Genomic DNA, 15256 nt, shown 5'->3' with positions numbered 1-15256 from the left:
AGTGCATTTGTGAATTTTAGTTCCCAGGATCATTCTTGATGATATTCAAGATAAAATGTTACTGTGGTAATTCTTAAAATATTTTGCAATTTTATAAGCAGATTTCAATTTATGATTATATGCTATAAGCAAGAGGATAAAATAATTGAAGATTTCTTTTTGTCCTGAAATATCTTTATGTCCAAAGGTCTTCCTGGCACTCTGCTGTGAGCTAGCTTTTTGCTTTTTTATCAACCACTGCTGCACAAATGCAACTTACCTGTCCTCTGAAATTGTGGAATTGACATTGTTAATATTTTACTGTCAACATGTTAACATATTAACAGTTAACATATGCAGTTTCACTTACTGTTCTCAGCCTGAAATGAAATACTGTGATTTTTGTTTCTGTTTGAAACCTGAAAGAAGACCTGTGTATCTACATTTGGCCTGTTAGCTCCGGTTGTATTGTCCGGTTCACTATCAGGATTGTAGGGAGAAGTAACACATTACCTATGAAATTCATACTCTTAAATTCTCATGACTACAAAAGTGCTAGAGGAACTTCTTTGTGGCTAGACAGGGTAGTCACTTGTAAGTACTGTAGTGTTAAATCTTTGTGAGAAACACAGGTAATACGAACAGTTGCACATATATTTATAGATTGAATATTACTCACGAAAGCAGGTTGAGCATAGCTGTAGCTGGATGTGCATAGTGACAAAATTACAATTTTGGAAACGTACCTAGATAAATTTATGTTCACCTTATGAGGAATATTTCAAAAATTGTTGCTTCATATAAATGATTCCTTATGGATGTGAAGTCTCATTTGTATGTGCAAAACCACATTTCACAAGCTGAAATGAGTGTCTGACAATAATATTTTACCCTGACAGAATTTTTTTTCATTAATCTCAAAGCACTTTGCAGCATTAATTAAATCTCACAAAAGTCCATATAAAATAGGTAATGGAAGGTTTATTATATGGAATCTATTTTAGAGGCTTCATGAGAATACAGCACTTGCATAGTGAGTAAGAGCTACTTTGCATTATTTGTTTTGTCTTGACGTCTTTCTCTAAAATGGAGTAAGTAAAGCTCCTTATTTATTATCATAGACACCAAGACACATCTGGTTTATAATTACAGTGAGCAGCATTATAATTACTTGCATTTTGAACTATCTCATTGTAACAGGCATTGCTTGGTTGCTAAAACTTGTGTTTGAAGGAGCTTTTTTGTGTATAGGGATATCTAGGAGCCTTGGAATCACCATGTTTACCCTAAAGTTACTTGCAGGTGCAATACTCAATTTACATAGGTAGTAAAAGCCAAAAATTACCTTAATTTTTCTGCCCTGTTTGTGCTTTTTTTTTTAAGAAAAATATAGTTTAACAAAGGATTTTTTTATAACATTCTTTTTTTTTTTTTTTTTTTTTCCCAGAGGAGTTTGAAGTCTTCTTATTGGTTTCTCCAGGATCAGAACAGTATGTGGTTGAAAACATGCAAGGGGGGAAAAAGACCCCTCAAAATACGGTCATTCTAATATACCTGTGTTGTGTACAATTTGCAGACCTGTCAGTTTGTTTTCTGCCAGTTTTCTCCTTTACAATTCTTTAGTTATGCACAAGGATGTTTAATATCTTTGTATTTCTGATTTTTTTTTTAATTAGTTTAGATAAATTGAGCCATTATGATCAGTTTTTCCACTGTCCTTTGTTTAAAGATACTGTGCAAGTACGGTTTAATTTTTTTCACATTTGTAAATTTTTCCATTGATACTTAGTTTCTAGCTGGGTAGGTTCAGAGCAATACACATTGACTGTCACCCTGACTGAGGAAAGTACTATGTAAAAGACTTACAGGTATCTCTTTAAAAAAAAAAAAGGTTTCGAGGATATGGGTTTTGTCCTTTAATCTTGGAGAGAAATGCTGTGGTGTAGAAGTCATTTTAATAAGATCAGTATGATCAACAGGGAATTCTTTGCTTCCAAAACCATGATAGATATTGTGAACATTTCCTAGAGAAATATATTCTTTACAGTAGACTAAAATTTGTGGTCTATCAGGTTAACTGAAAAGCCTGTTAAGAGTCCATGAATGCTGGTGAGTTTTGGAGGAGTTTTTTAGCCTTTGTAGGAGGTTTTTTTCTATGAATAGTTAAAAGACCAAATTACATTCAAAATACTAAAGAGGTTGATGTACAATGAACTGGAAAGGGCTTGTTGGTGTAGACAAGCGGTCCTGCTTTATAGGTGGTAAAGTGGTGTCACATGCACAGCGTGAATGCAACTGACAGGAAGAGGTGCCTTACATCAATACATCCCTGTAGAGCATATTGAATGCGGTCAACACTGTTTCACTTTCCCGCTTCTGTGCAGGTTACAGCTTGTTCTAGTATATGTATTTAATTTAAAAAAACCCCACGCTTTTAAGCAAATTAGTGACACCCGTTTAGATACGACGTCTAAGATAAGCATTGGCAAATCTGGATAAGAGATGATAAAGAAAAATAGATTAAACTCCAAACATTTGGAGTTTCTAGCTTAAACGTAGCTACTTTAGTACTTGGTGGTGAAGTATTGTACCAGGAGGAAGCTGGTCTTAAGGCTAACCTCCAAAGTTTTGCTCAGCTTCTTGGGTTTTTCACGTAACACTGGGGTATTTTTTGTCTTGGCTTGCAACCTAAGTGAGGGCAGTTATTGTGCTCTCTGTGCATGTTTGTGTGCCTCCTTTGATAAGATTTGAACCCTCTGACCACTTTCAAATGCATTTGACAAAGGATACTAAGTAAGTTTCTATAATTTCTGTGAAAAGAGGTGAGCATGTATAGGAAAGAAAAATTTGGGAGCATTTGCCTAGTGTGGTAAGTGGGTTTTTTTGTTGTTGTTTGTTGGAGTTTTTTTGTTATGGTAGCCATGTGCCCTGGTTGATTACCTGGGGAGTTTGTTGGGCAAATGAACGTTCGCCTTTCAGGTGTGTGTGAGGGAAATGCACTTGGGCTTGTCAGGGCGATCCCCTTGAGCCTGACAAGGGGGATGGATTTTGCTGAGGCACAAGGGGTTACAAAAGCAGTAGCTGAAGCAAGTGGATTGTGGTGAGGCTGTGTGGTGACAGACGTATGAAAAGTGTCACGTTAGTGTGGACTGTTTGTCCCGAGGCCTTTGGGTTTTTTGGTTTTGTTTTGGGTTTTTTCCCCCCTCTTTTTTTTTTTTTTCTTTTTCTATGTTTAGTTGGCCTAATAAAGATAGAGTAGGAAAAAAGGAGAGGCTACACTGTTGTAAGCTTTGAAAATGTGTGTGGTGTTTTTGTTTGCTAGCTGCCGAGTTTATTCCACAGTATGTGATGTGAATAATCACCTGCCGAAGGAGAATATGTTTGTTCACCTGATGTGAAAATAATGGCATTTAAAACAGCGTGGAGAAAGGGAGAAGCTCATAGGGTGAAGTTGGAAAGGATGTTGTAGTGTCCACTCTCATTGTGAAAACCCTCATGCTGTAAGCTTTATGGAAGGAGCATGGCCTGCCGACAAGAAATGATCTAGGCCTTTAGATGTTACACGCCCTCCAACCAATGCCAGTATGCACATGCACTGAGTGGTTCTGCGTCAGGACTGCTCAAGAATAGAGGAACCAGGTGGTCAGAGCTGGGAACTCTGTTAGGCAGGTAGCCCAGAGGCCTGGGACTGCCTGCCAACTTGGCTGCTGTAAAGGTTTTATGGCTTCATGAGATGTCTAGGTTGCTTAGGTATGGAAGGGAAACTTGGCAGTCGTGCACCATGTTGGTGCTAATGACACAGGGAAGAAGATGAGTGCCTGGGAGACTAAACTTGGGCTGCTAGGCAGGAGTCTGGCTGACCAGGATCTTCATGCTAGTGGTGTTTGGAATACTACTCGTGCTGTCCCTGGGTCCCAGGAGGCAGCTAGAGCTCTGGCGTTGTAATGCATAGATGAGATAACAGCGTCGAGAGCAGGCATTCAGGCTGTTGGTTGTCATACAGCGACTGCAGCGTAGACATAACCTAGAGGTGTGGTACCTAGGGAGTGACGTGCCAATCGAAGTGCCATTTGCTTAAACCTCAGTTCACCTCTAAAATCTAGACTGATATTACTGCATAATGTTTCAGGGAAAAAGGGAAAAGAGAGCTGCAATTAATTTGAATGGGAAGTCTGAAGAACTCAGTTGCTCACAGGTGTGTTGTCACTTGCTATTAATCAGTCAGTATTTCTGTGAGAAGACTGCATTTCAGAAGAAATACAACGGTTAAAACAAAGGGAAATGAAGGTAGAAGGAGGAAGATTTTTTTTCTTCTTTTAACTTTTGAAGATGAAATTGCATTTCTCTATAACTTACTAGACCAGTGCAATTACACCTCTATTTACTATTGTTTTAAATACTTCCACAGTACACTTTCTGGACTGACATTTTCAGAAACTTGTAGTTAGTCATAAGTAATAGCTCTCTGTATTATTAACTTCCTCTCTCTAATAGCAGTAGATTGTTCAGCTGTTAAGCAAGTATTGCTCTCATCTTTCTTGTTTATATGTTGTCAGACTATAAATTCACTTGTGGCAGTCTGTGCACAACAGCTTTTAACTGTATCTTTTACAACAGGGATGCCTGCCAGTGGAATTACTTCTGACTTACCTTGATTAAAGAACAGTAGCTGGCGTTTCTAAAACCCATTTTGAGATACCTTAAGCAGACGTGCCAGTGTTGACAGGAAGTGAAATTATGTGATTCTAATTTTGACATCACTGAGGAGTAAAAATAATTTATTATCTTAGTTCTCAGAGCTCGAAGCTGGAGCTTCCATCAGAGCCTACTTCTACTAACAGATGTTCTCTTGATCTGCAACATTTTTTTGAGGCAGGTGGTTAGTCCATCTACTGGCAGTCTCAAGGAGAAGGAGTGAACTTCTGACAACTTGCTGAAATGTGCTTTGATTCTGCGGTAGCGATGAGGCTGGTTGGGCTGTGTGCTTACAGCTACTGAGGGGCCCTAAGAGGACAAGGCTCTGTTACTTGATGTTGAGCTTATATTTAAATATTTACATATATAGCAATATACAAACTATACATATTTGCATACATTTATAGAGAGAGCTTAAAGAGGAGCAGTCTTTACAGCTGTACTACACCATTTGATACAAGGGAAGTCCCAAGAGTATCATTTTTGTTTTCCAGGGTAGTATTTCTTCCTCCTGTAAATATATCACCTGATACTATGCACTTTTCTTATAATATTTTGATTCATTAATAACATCCCAGTTTGGTCAAGCTGTTTATTTATTAGTGAGCCTTTTGGTCAAGCTGTTTATTTATTAGTGAGCCTTTCAGTCCCTCCACTGACCTGTCCTCTGATCTCTCCTCTAAACTTAGTTTTTCAAGAATGTTTTTTGTAGTATTCTGGTTAAATTGAATGTGTCACGTACCAGTGATCATTATAATGAAATACTAACTGTTCAAAATGTTGAATGTGAAGTATGCTGGTGGTCTCTAGTTCATATTAATTGTGCATCAACATTATCGCCTTTGTTTATGAGGTCAACAAAGAGCTAACATCTGCTAAAGCACTGATGTTTTTTTGTTAAGAACTGTCTGTGTTTGGTCAGCAGTCAGGTATGCTGAAAGGACAATGAGTTTAGTCATGGACTTACTTATGAATTTGCTATGTAATTCAGGCAGTACTGACTCATTAACTTTAAATATGAACTTGAAGTGACAGTAAAGATGATTCACATCATCTTCATTACAAGCACTAACAAGATCATTGTGCTAGAAAGTCTGCAGTCAGACTTATCATTCAAATGAGTAAGACGGGTAGGAGGAAGTATTGCAGTGATACCCTTTTCATAGTGAGGTAAGCAGGAGATGCTACACTAAATTTACTTAGTGGAATGGCATTTTCAAAATGTTTTGAACTGTTGCCTAATCACAGGTTCCTAAGTTTCCACAACAAAGTTGGTACAAAGCTGTGAACTGCAAATACAGCCCAAGAGCTAACTAACTGGGTTTTATCCTGATGGAAATCTCAAGCTAGTAGTTTGGTACACCTTTTGGCAGTGAATCTGTTTCTGTGACATGCTCAAACATTTTTTCTGGAAGGTAAACTAGATTTTGACTCTGCGCAGATTCCTACTCTGGTCTCCTCTTCCCCCTAAAACAAGATGTCTTCTTAGTAGAAGACAATGTTTGCTTTGTTCACTCTAAGGCACAATGGGAGAATTGCATGCCATATTGTGTTTATGTAGCAAGGTTTTGGTAGTCCAGGGCTGCAGGGCAAGGTCCTGAAATAGCCAACCTGTGTTACGAAAATGTAAGTTTGCCCTTCTTACATGGGAATACTTGAACTTGATTCTCTGTACACCTCGTTTGTCTCCTCTTAAGTCTCCTGACAGAGGATTGAGGAATGTTCTGCAGAAGTAAAAAGAGTCCTGAGCCTGTGGGTTTAGTAACAGAATGCTAAATCTGGGAAAAATGGGGCAGCCTGACAATGAGACAGAGTGCAAGTCCAGCAGGAAGAGACAATGAGGACACAAAGTGTGTTTTGATTTCCTTTGATGAATCTGGCCTGCCGGTAGGTAGGAGTGGGGTTCTGGTTCAACCAGCGAGGCTCTCTCCCCTTAACCTTCCTCAAGTTGGAAGCCAGTCAATTCTCCCAGTCAAGCTTGTGAAACAGCACACAGGCAAAGTATGAATTTGGGTGCACACAGGAACTGAAGCCTGACCCTTCATGACCGCATAAAAATGCTAATATTGGAGTATCAGGCACTAAGGACGCATCCAATACCTTGCATAAAGTCTGTGTAGAACCTGGAACTCCAAAAACCTCATTCAGAGCTTTACTTGAACATTTTTAAAAATCTTTTTTTATCAGCTTAATATTTGTTACCGAGGTTAAAAAAAACCTCATAAATCCCTGAAGAAATACTCTCTGGAGTTCATCTTGGGTGGACTTACTGTCATTTTTAATCCTCTCTGGCTCCAAACTTTATCAAATGCTTGATGTATTTATCAAATGCCACGAACAATTTCTATTGCTCAAAAGGTATCTTTTTTTTTTTCATGTCTCCATCTTTGTCTTATTCTGTGTCCTGAAGAGATGTGTGTAAAGCTTCTCTGAAGAATTTCGTAGCTTCAGCAGCTTGTCACTGGGGCCCAACGCTCTCCTTTAAAATAGTTCATTTTGTAAATGGCAATTCAATGCGTTTTATATAAGGGAATCATTACAAACTAGACATGGGGACAGCAGTGGATTTTTTTTGCTGCTGCACATACTCAATTGCTTTATGGAATTTCATTTCACAGTTGGAAACTTGACTCCTGACTAGACTTGTGTGATATTGCCAATTTTTGCTTTGACTATTCAAGTGTAAAAATGGCTAACTTTGCAAGAATACAGCATATTTAATCCAGCTCAAGGGTGTCATGCTACTATAGAGCAAGTGATTCTTGTCTATGAAAATACCCAGACTGAAATACTGGAAATTTGAAACAGAAAAAACTCATTTTCCTATAGGAACTCATGTTGAATCAAAGATTGTTTATGCCCCATCTTTATCAGAATCTAAGATTAATAATGTTGTATTCTTAACTTAAAAATACACAGAACTAAGCAGATTGATGGTTCCTTATACTCACCTGTTTCCTACTGCTCTGGTAGCACATAGCACAGTTAAATCTAGCTAACCTCTTTGTCTTACTGTTCCTCAGAATGGGGAGCGGGGCCTAAACAGCTGAGGTCTGAATTTTTGCAGTGGATGTTTTGCTAGCCTTTGCTTTGGTAGGGCAAGCACATAGCTGAGTAGCTATTGCTGAATCTTGCCTGAATAGTGCAGTTAAGGTTTTCAGATAAATAATGATGCATAAGTGGAAATGTGCTTGAATCTGCAATTCTGCAAGTGAGCGTTGAAGGACAGATATGTCTGCTCTATAAGGAGCTCAGTTTTCCCACTTGTGGGATCCCCAGTTGTCGGATATGTGCATAATGTCATACATCAACTTCTGGTACAAAATATTTTTATCACCAATAGCACTTTCTCCTAGGTCATGTCTGAAGTGTGACAATTACAATGAGGGTGGTAAACCACTGGAACAGGTTGCCCAGAGAGGTAGTGGAGGCCCCATCCCTGGAAACATTCAAGGCCAGGTTGGATGGGGCTCTGAGCAATCTGATCTAGTTAGCAGTGTCCCTGCTCACTGCAGGGGGGTTGGACTAGATGACCACTAGTGGTCCCTTCCAACCCTAAACATTCTATGATTCTATGATTCTATGATTCTAATTGCGCATAAGAGAATGAGAATGTAGAAAATTCTTGTCTCTGGAGGTTGAGGGTGTGTGTCACAACTTCATCCCAGTCCTTGCCCCTGCTCTGTATTTCTGGGTTTTCTTTCCTGTGGGAACTACTTGCAAGTCATATGACCAGGCTCAAAATATGTTCTGGGATTTATTCTTTTTCCCCAAATCTGAAGTCTCTTTCTAGTCCTGTCTTGGCAGACCCCCTGGGGCCATTTAATCTTTTGGTGTTTTCCAGTAAACTGCAGCACTTCATTTCTTCTCTGGAGTGCTTGATCCATGGACAGTGATTTTGGGGAGAAAGCACGAAGGAAGCAGAGGGCTAGGACTGGAGGAAAATATATCAGGGAAGGATATTTGGAAAAAGAGATGAGAAAGGGACTAGTGAAAGAAATTAGAGGGGACTGGATACTGTGTATCCATGAGATCAACAGCATCAGCTTGTTTTCTGTGCTGCCATTGAAGCTTGGATTGAACAATGCTCTGTGATACACAGATGCGTGGTACTGCATGGTACTCAGATATATGCTGAAGTGCTTCCCAAACTGGGATTCGCCTTACAAGCAAGCCCATGTTTGCATCTGATGCATCTGATTTGGTGTCTAAATAAAAGTAAGACAGTAATATATTGTTCTGCCATCATAGTCTCCAAAGGGCATGTGAACGTTATAAGGAAATATCCATTAAATCTCTTGGAATTAGAAGTGACGTTATAATAAACACTTCTAGTTTTATTTACTGTGCTTTGTGTGGTGCTTATTCTTTTGCCTCCTACTGAGACTAATGTACTTGTTGAGAGCATAAATATTTTTTCACATCTCTCACTCTCTTCTTCTAGTAAAGCATTTAAACAGTAAGCCGATATCCTGGATGTTGTGCAGAGGCATACTTGTGTTGGTGATACATGCCGTGATGATAATGTGTACTCTCCTAGGAGAGTTTGTAGTTCTTAATTTTTTTTGACAAAGTAGTTTTGTGCAAGTCTTTGCCCTCTTGAAATCTTGGTCTGCTAAATGTTCTCAACAATCCTACTGTTCTCTGCAATTCTACCCTCCTCATTTTTCATGGCTTTAGTTTATGGACTTTCTCATAGCATTTTCTGACAATTTAGCATTTTTTTCAGAAGTTTGAGCCAAATTACACAACTGTTCTCTCCGACCTAGGCCTGGGTTCAAGTCAGCTGGTCACCAAAGATTACATAGCCATGTACTTCAAAGGAAATTTGAAGTCACTTGCTCAGGAGTCTCTTAGAGGCCCTCAGCCTTAGGGGCCTTTCCTTGAGAAGCATCTTCATCCCACATAAAGCACAAATATGGGGCACTTTTCAGTTTATGCTTGAATTTTCTTAGTCTTGTGCGTGTAGCTGTATGATCTTTGGAATGAGTCTTGTCAAGTCTCAGACTGAGTGGCTCAGAGATTATTCAGGACTTGGCCACAAGACTGCTGCAGAAGACACAGGTGCAGAGAGTGTTCTGCTGATGTTTAGTGCCTTTCTGTGTCATTCTTACTACTTCTTATTCCTTCCCATGTGTAAAAACTGCCCTCAGCAATGTATTCTACTGATTCTCTTTTTCAGAGAAATTGTAAATAAATAAATTTTAAAAAAATTAAAAATCTCCTGACTGTTTTTCTAAGACTATGCCATGGTTTCTGGCTAGATTTCTGTTTGCCTACAGACATTTTATATCCTTCTAAATTTAACTGAGGAGTCTGAAATGATAGTATACCAGAAGATAATTAATTGTGCTTGTTTCTGGTCACCAGATCTCATTCTAGAGGAGCAGGAAAAGTAAATCCTTTGCCTGTGTGCATGTAAATGAACAGAGAACCTTTACATGCTATTTGATATGGTGCAAGGGCTTTACTCAAATTTTTTTGATGATCATGTTACTCTGATAGCAAAGCTATGTCCTGGATATTTAGCTTATGCACCTTACTGTCAGGACTTCCAAAGGCGCAGGTACTTTATGAGGCCACGTGTGATAGTGGTTGACATGGGACATGAGACTGTAGCTACCGCGAGTTACTTGGGTCGTCACTATAGTGGCACACAAAATGAACGAAGCAATATGTAACAAATAAATAGCTTTTTTTCTTAACACAGAATATATTGTTTTTATAGTCTTGTCTCAGAACATTGTGCTACTGTAAAACACAAGGAATACTGGGGATTGTAGAGACTTCATGCAATGCTGCATAGAGAGTTAGAGCTCACAGAACTAATTTAAAACTTAAAAAATACTGCAAACTTTCAAAATTGCAATTTTGCATTGATTTCAGTAGGAACAGAATCATTCTGAAATTTGACTTACCAGTCCGTCCAGGACTCTATAGATTCTGCTAAGTAGTTAGGTGACAGTCTCTGAGACTACTTTCAGTTTTAGCCCTGGAACTGACAGTCCTTTATTTAGAGACTAGTATGTCAGAGTGAACCTAACCACATGAGAAGTAATCTGTAAACTTTTTTCCCAGACTTGCAGTATGTGAGGAGGCTAGTCACTGCTTGGTGTACTCCTTGTCTCTAAGTGCAGTTTGGGGTTTGGTATTGCTCTTTCTGTGAGTTTGCTCCAAGCCCTCAGTTGTTTTGTAGCTCAGTAATTTGCGTCCCCACTACAGAGTATGTTCTTCTCTTACCCCGTAGCAAAATGAATGGTTTGGTTTCCTGCTTGCCTGATACTGGTGTTGAGCCTATCTCGGCTTCAGCCTCAGTTTTGTGCTGGTAGGGTGGTTGTCCACCTCTGTCTGGAATGGTTAGAGGTGTGGGAGTGTTATGAATAAATCCAACAGATAGTATGGGCGGTATGAGGGGACAGAAAGAACACCTCATATTTATGTGTGAGAGAATGATAAATTAAATGAAGTATGCTGGTGGGTGTGTATATAAATCAGTATATATATACTAGATATGGCTATAAAAAACATAACCAGGCAGGAAAACATCTTGGATATTTCCTGCCAGAATCTTTCTTTGTAAGAAAGTATTCCTTTGCTGAAACTGGAGCTACAGAAGTTTCCTAGGAAAATGTTTGAAATATCTCACTAATACTTTCCTACCGGTAAGGTGTTTTTATTGTTTGAAATGAAATTGTGCATCAATATTTTAGATAGTATATACCAGAGAATCTCAAAAAAAGGACTTTGTGCCCCCTTTTGACCTTTCTAGGGAAGAAACAAAAAAATGTATGCTACATGACAGGAAGTAGTTTAGTTTGGCTTAGTTTCCTTTCAATTCAAGATGACTTATTTTTAAGGTCTGTAAAAATGCCTTTGCTTTACAGCCATGTCAGCCAGAAGAAAAAAGACTTCCACCAGGACCTATAGCACTTACAGTGGGTAAGAGACTCAAATGTAAGCCTGGAAGGGTAAAAGTAAATAACTGTAAAATTGCAGTTTTGGGGCTAAACTACATATGCATTATTTTCTCTCTTTAAAAAATAGGCACAGAATGTTACCTGCTTCTCCGGAAAAAATCAGAACTCCCAGGTAGCAGGAAGAGTTCTAAAAGTAAGACAGTGCATTTTCTTCCTCTTCTGTGGATGTTAGATAAAAGTGGAGGAAATCTAATATCTAGAAAAGATACAAATTAAAAGTTGGGGAAAAAAAGTTACTCTGCATCTCAATTTAATAAAAGATTGTTTGAAGAAAGGTAAAAATACAGAACCCTAATACAGAATAGTAGGGAAAATAGTGTAATACATTGATCTGTGAAAATTTGTAGAATACTTGATCGCAAAATCAGAGCACTTCTAGAGCTTTTAAGATGAGAAGCCTGTCTCTTGCCTTCTATCTTACTTTGACAGTTTTATCCAAGGAAAGCAGATGGAAAAAAACCCTGACCTGCACTCACTGTAGGTAGGTGTAAATTACTAATAAATGAGAGAGGCAGCGCATGTTTATTTGAAATTCCTCATGCCAATGACTTAATATTAAGATGGAAGAGAAATTCAGAAAGAATTTTCAAAGCCTTCCAATATTTCCCTTTTTTTCTTAATATTTGACTCGGAATTAGGATAATCAGAAATAAATACAGACCATATGTTGTCTGTTAAAAAAAATGTATTTTTTTCTTACTCCCACATAAAATGGGCAATGTGGTGATTGTTCTCACTCTGCAAAGTGCTTATGTCTTCTTATCACTGAAGAGATGTGAGGAGTTCATTTCATCTCTCTGGGAGATGAATTTGAAACTCTACTCATCCTAAAAATGAACAGTTATTACTTGAGTTATCTTTAGTCTGCAGTGTTTTCTGTGGATTTTGCTCCTAAACCAGCTGCAGATAGGAACAGGGTAAGAGCCACAGATTAATATATATTATGTTAATGATTTTATTTGCACCAAGCCAAATTCTGTTAGTTCCTTCCCTTTCATAGGCTAAATATTTACTTGAAAAACGAACAGAAGAGGTCAGGTCTATACGTTCAGCTCTTCTCTCAAGTTACTTTCTCACAGAGTAGGGAAAATCCAGTGTGTGAGCTTGGTCTTTATATAGCAATGTCTTTTAATGTATGAAGGAACTGTTATACGGTCTCTTCTGCAGAGAAGCCTGTCAGAATCCCCTGTGTGAGGCGGAATTACTTAGGGGAGGGGTTTATAACAGACACCAAGCGTGATGAGATGGCTCCTGTTCAGAGCTGCTCTGGTTTGCATATTCCCAGCGTTCACTCAGCCTGAGAAGCTGTTGCATTGCCATGGTGCTGAGCCAGAACTGATGCTGCAGTACGAGTGGGAAGCCTTGACACTTGTGACCATCAGCTGCAGCAGAGAATACAAATGAGTTTTAAGGGTGGCAAAGGGGGAGGTGGGGAATGAGTGAGGTGAATATTAAAAATTTAAATAATAGGTGCCAGCTAACTCGGTTGGACTGGAACAAGTTAGGAGATGCTGACACAAAAGGGATGCTAGAGAGTAGGTGATTGTAATGAGCAAGTGGGGGAGGTAATCTCTCCAGCTGCTACAGCAGCAGCCAGAAGGAAACCTGTACTGAAGGACCTCTGAAGGTCACTAATCCATCAAGAGCTAACTAGCTTATAAATGGTGCTAACATTTCTATTGTATGTGCAAATGTTGAAAATGTCAATTACTACAATGAGCAGTACAATTTACTTGTGCAAACTGATAAAACACAATAGGGAATATGCAGTTAATATAATGATTTCATTCAGCCATCTAATGAAAAGAAATTTTTCCGCTCAAGATTAGGAGTTGGATTAGATGCTTTCTTATACAGCGACAAAACAATAATACTAAATACTATGAAAAAGGCTTTCTTAGGTGAAATGTGATTTGAATTGTAGTAGTTGTAGGTTTCCTTTAAATATTTTAGTACCTAATAAATATTCCAACAACAATGTAGATGAATTTTAACAGAGTGTCTTGCTGGTACTGCTCATGCTAATTTACAAGATTTACAGCAATTACCGTTCCTGAAACCTAAAAAATAGTGAGTTATTTCATGAACACATAAAACAAGGCCTTTGAAAAGATTTAACGGGACTCTTAAAATGAAATATTTGGCTCAGATATAATTTGAGCTGGATACAAAATTAAAGTGCACTGCCATTCCTGACATTCATAAAAATAAATTATTGTGCATTGTTTCCTTCTCTTTATTTCTGAATACAGATCAGTTTGAAAGAAACTAGATACTTTCATTCTCTTGTTTCTGAGGGTGTTTGGAGGTTGCTGTGTGCGCATCCAAATAACCAATTAATGCTGCAACCAAGGAAGCCTGTCTCATAAGTTTATGTATGGTAAAATAGAAAGATTATTTTTTTAAGTAAGTGGAACTTTTTGTAAAAAACTTATTAATAAATCTGATTCAGTTTTCAATGGTATTTCCATATGTTTCTTGGGACATCTAATCTGCAGCCATTTCAGCAGGTATCATATATGTAGGAATTTTTTCTTTTAAAGGGGAGAGAGAGCGTATGAGGAGGACTTGACAGCATTTCAATTCAGAGGTGAAAACTTGATTGTACTGAAATCAGTAAAAAAAAATAAATCTATAGATTAGTGAGGCAGGATTTATTTATCACTGACAGTTGGCTAGAAGTTCCCTTTGAGGGTTTAAATGAAATAATTTTTGTGTGCTCTTCCCTCCCACTGATGTTTACTCTCGTGTTAAATTTCATGTATATACATATATATATGTGTGTGTGTGTATATATATATATATACCTGGTAATACTACTTTGTTTTTCATCTCATTTAGCATTCCTGTACTGACCACTGTAAGATTTGAATTCATAATCAGTTTTCATAATGAGCAGGGGGAAAAGCAGTATAAGTCTATGTTTTGTAATTTTGTATCAAGTGTCTGATAAATATTCTGTACTAGAATAAAAATTGTTCTCTCAAAATGATGTGCTTTTTTGTAATGCCATATATAAATGGCACAATGCCATATGTAAACTGTTTAAAGTTCAGTGGGGAAAAAACTTCCTTGATAGTTCTTTATAAGCTGACAGTTTATAATTAAATGAATTGGTATCTTTAGAAGATGCAGAAGAACTGTGTAAAGTACTCTCAGTATAGATCTATATAAGTTAAATTCTCTGCCAATGTCATTGTCGAATGTCATTGCTGAAATTAGGTAGTTCAAAAAAACAACCACCAGGCCATCATGTGGTTTCCCCACACACATGCAAAATGTTCTTTGATCATTTTAAGCTCAGGTAGAGAATTAAAAATGTAAGAAGTAGTAAACTAGTTCACCTTGATTCCAAGGGAGGAAACAAGTGAAGGATGACAGTGTGGATTAAACCAACTTGGCATGCAAGGTCATGCACCTGGGTCAGGGTAACCCCCAGTATCAGTACAGGCTGGGGGAAGAAAGGATCAAGAGCAGCCCTGCCAAGAGGGACTTGGGGGTGCTGGTGGATGGAAAGCTGGACATGAGCTGGCAATGTGCGCTGGCAGCCCAGAAGGCCAACCATACTCTGGGCTGCATCAGGAGAAGCGTGGCCAGCAGGTCGA

The sequence above is a fragment of the Egretta garzetta genome, unplaced genomic scaffold (assembly GCF_000687185.1).
Source record: "Egretta garzetta isolate BGI_Z169 unplaced genomic scaffold, ASM68718v1 scaffold136, whole genome shotgun sequence".
NCBI classification, from domain to species: domain Eukaryota; kingdom Metazoa; phylum Chordata; class Aves; order Pelecaniformes; family Ardeidae; genus Egretta; species Egretta garzetta.
Note: the sequence above shows the minus strand (reverse complement) of the source record.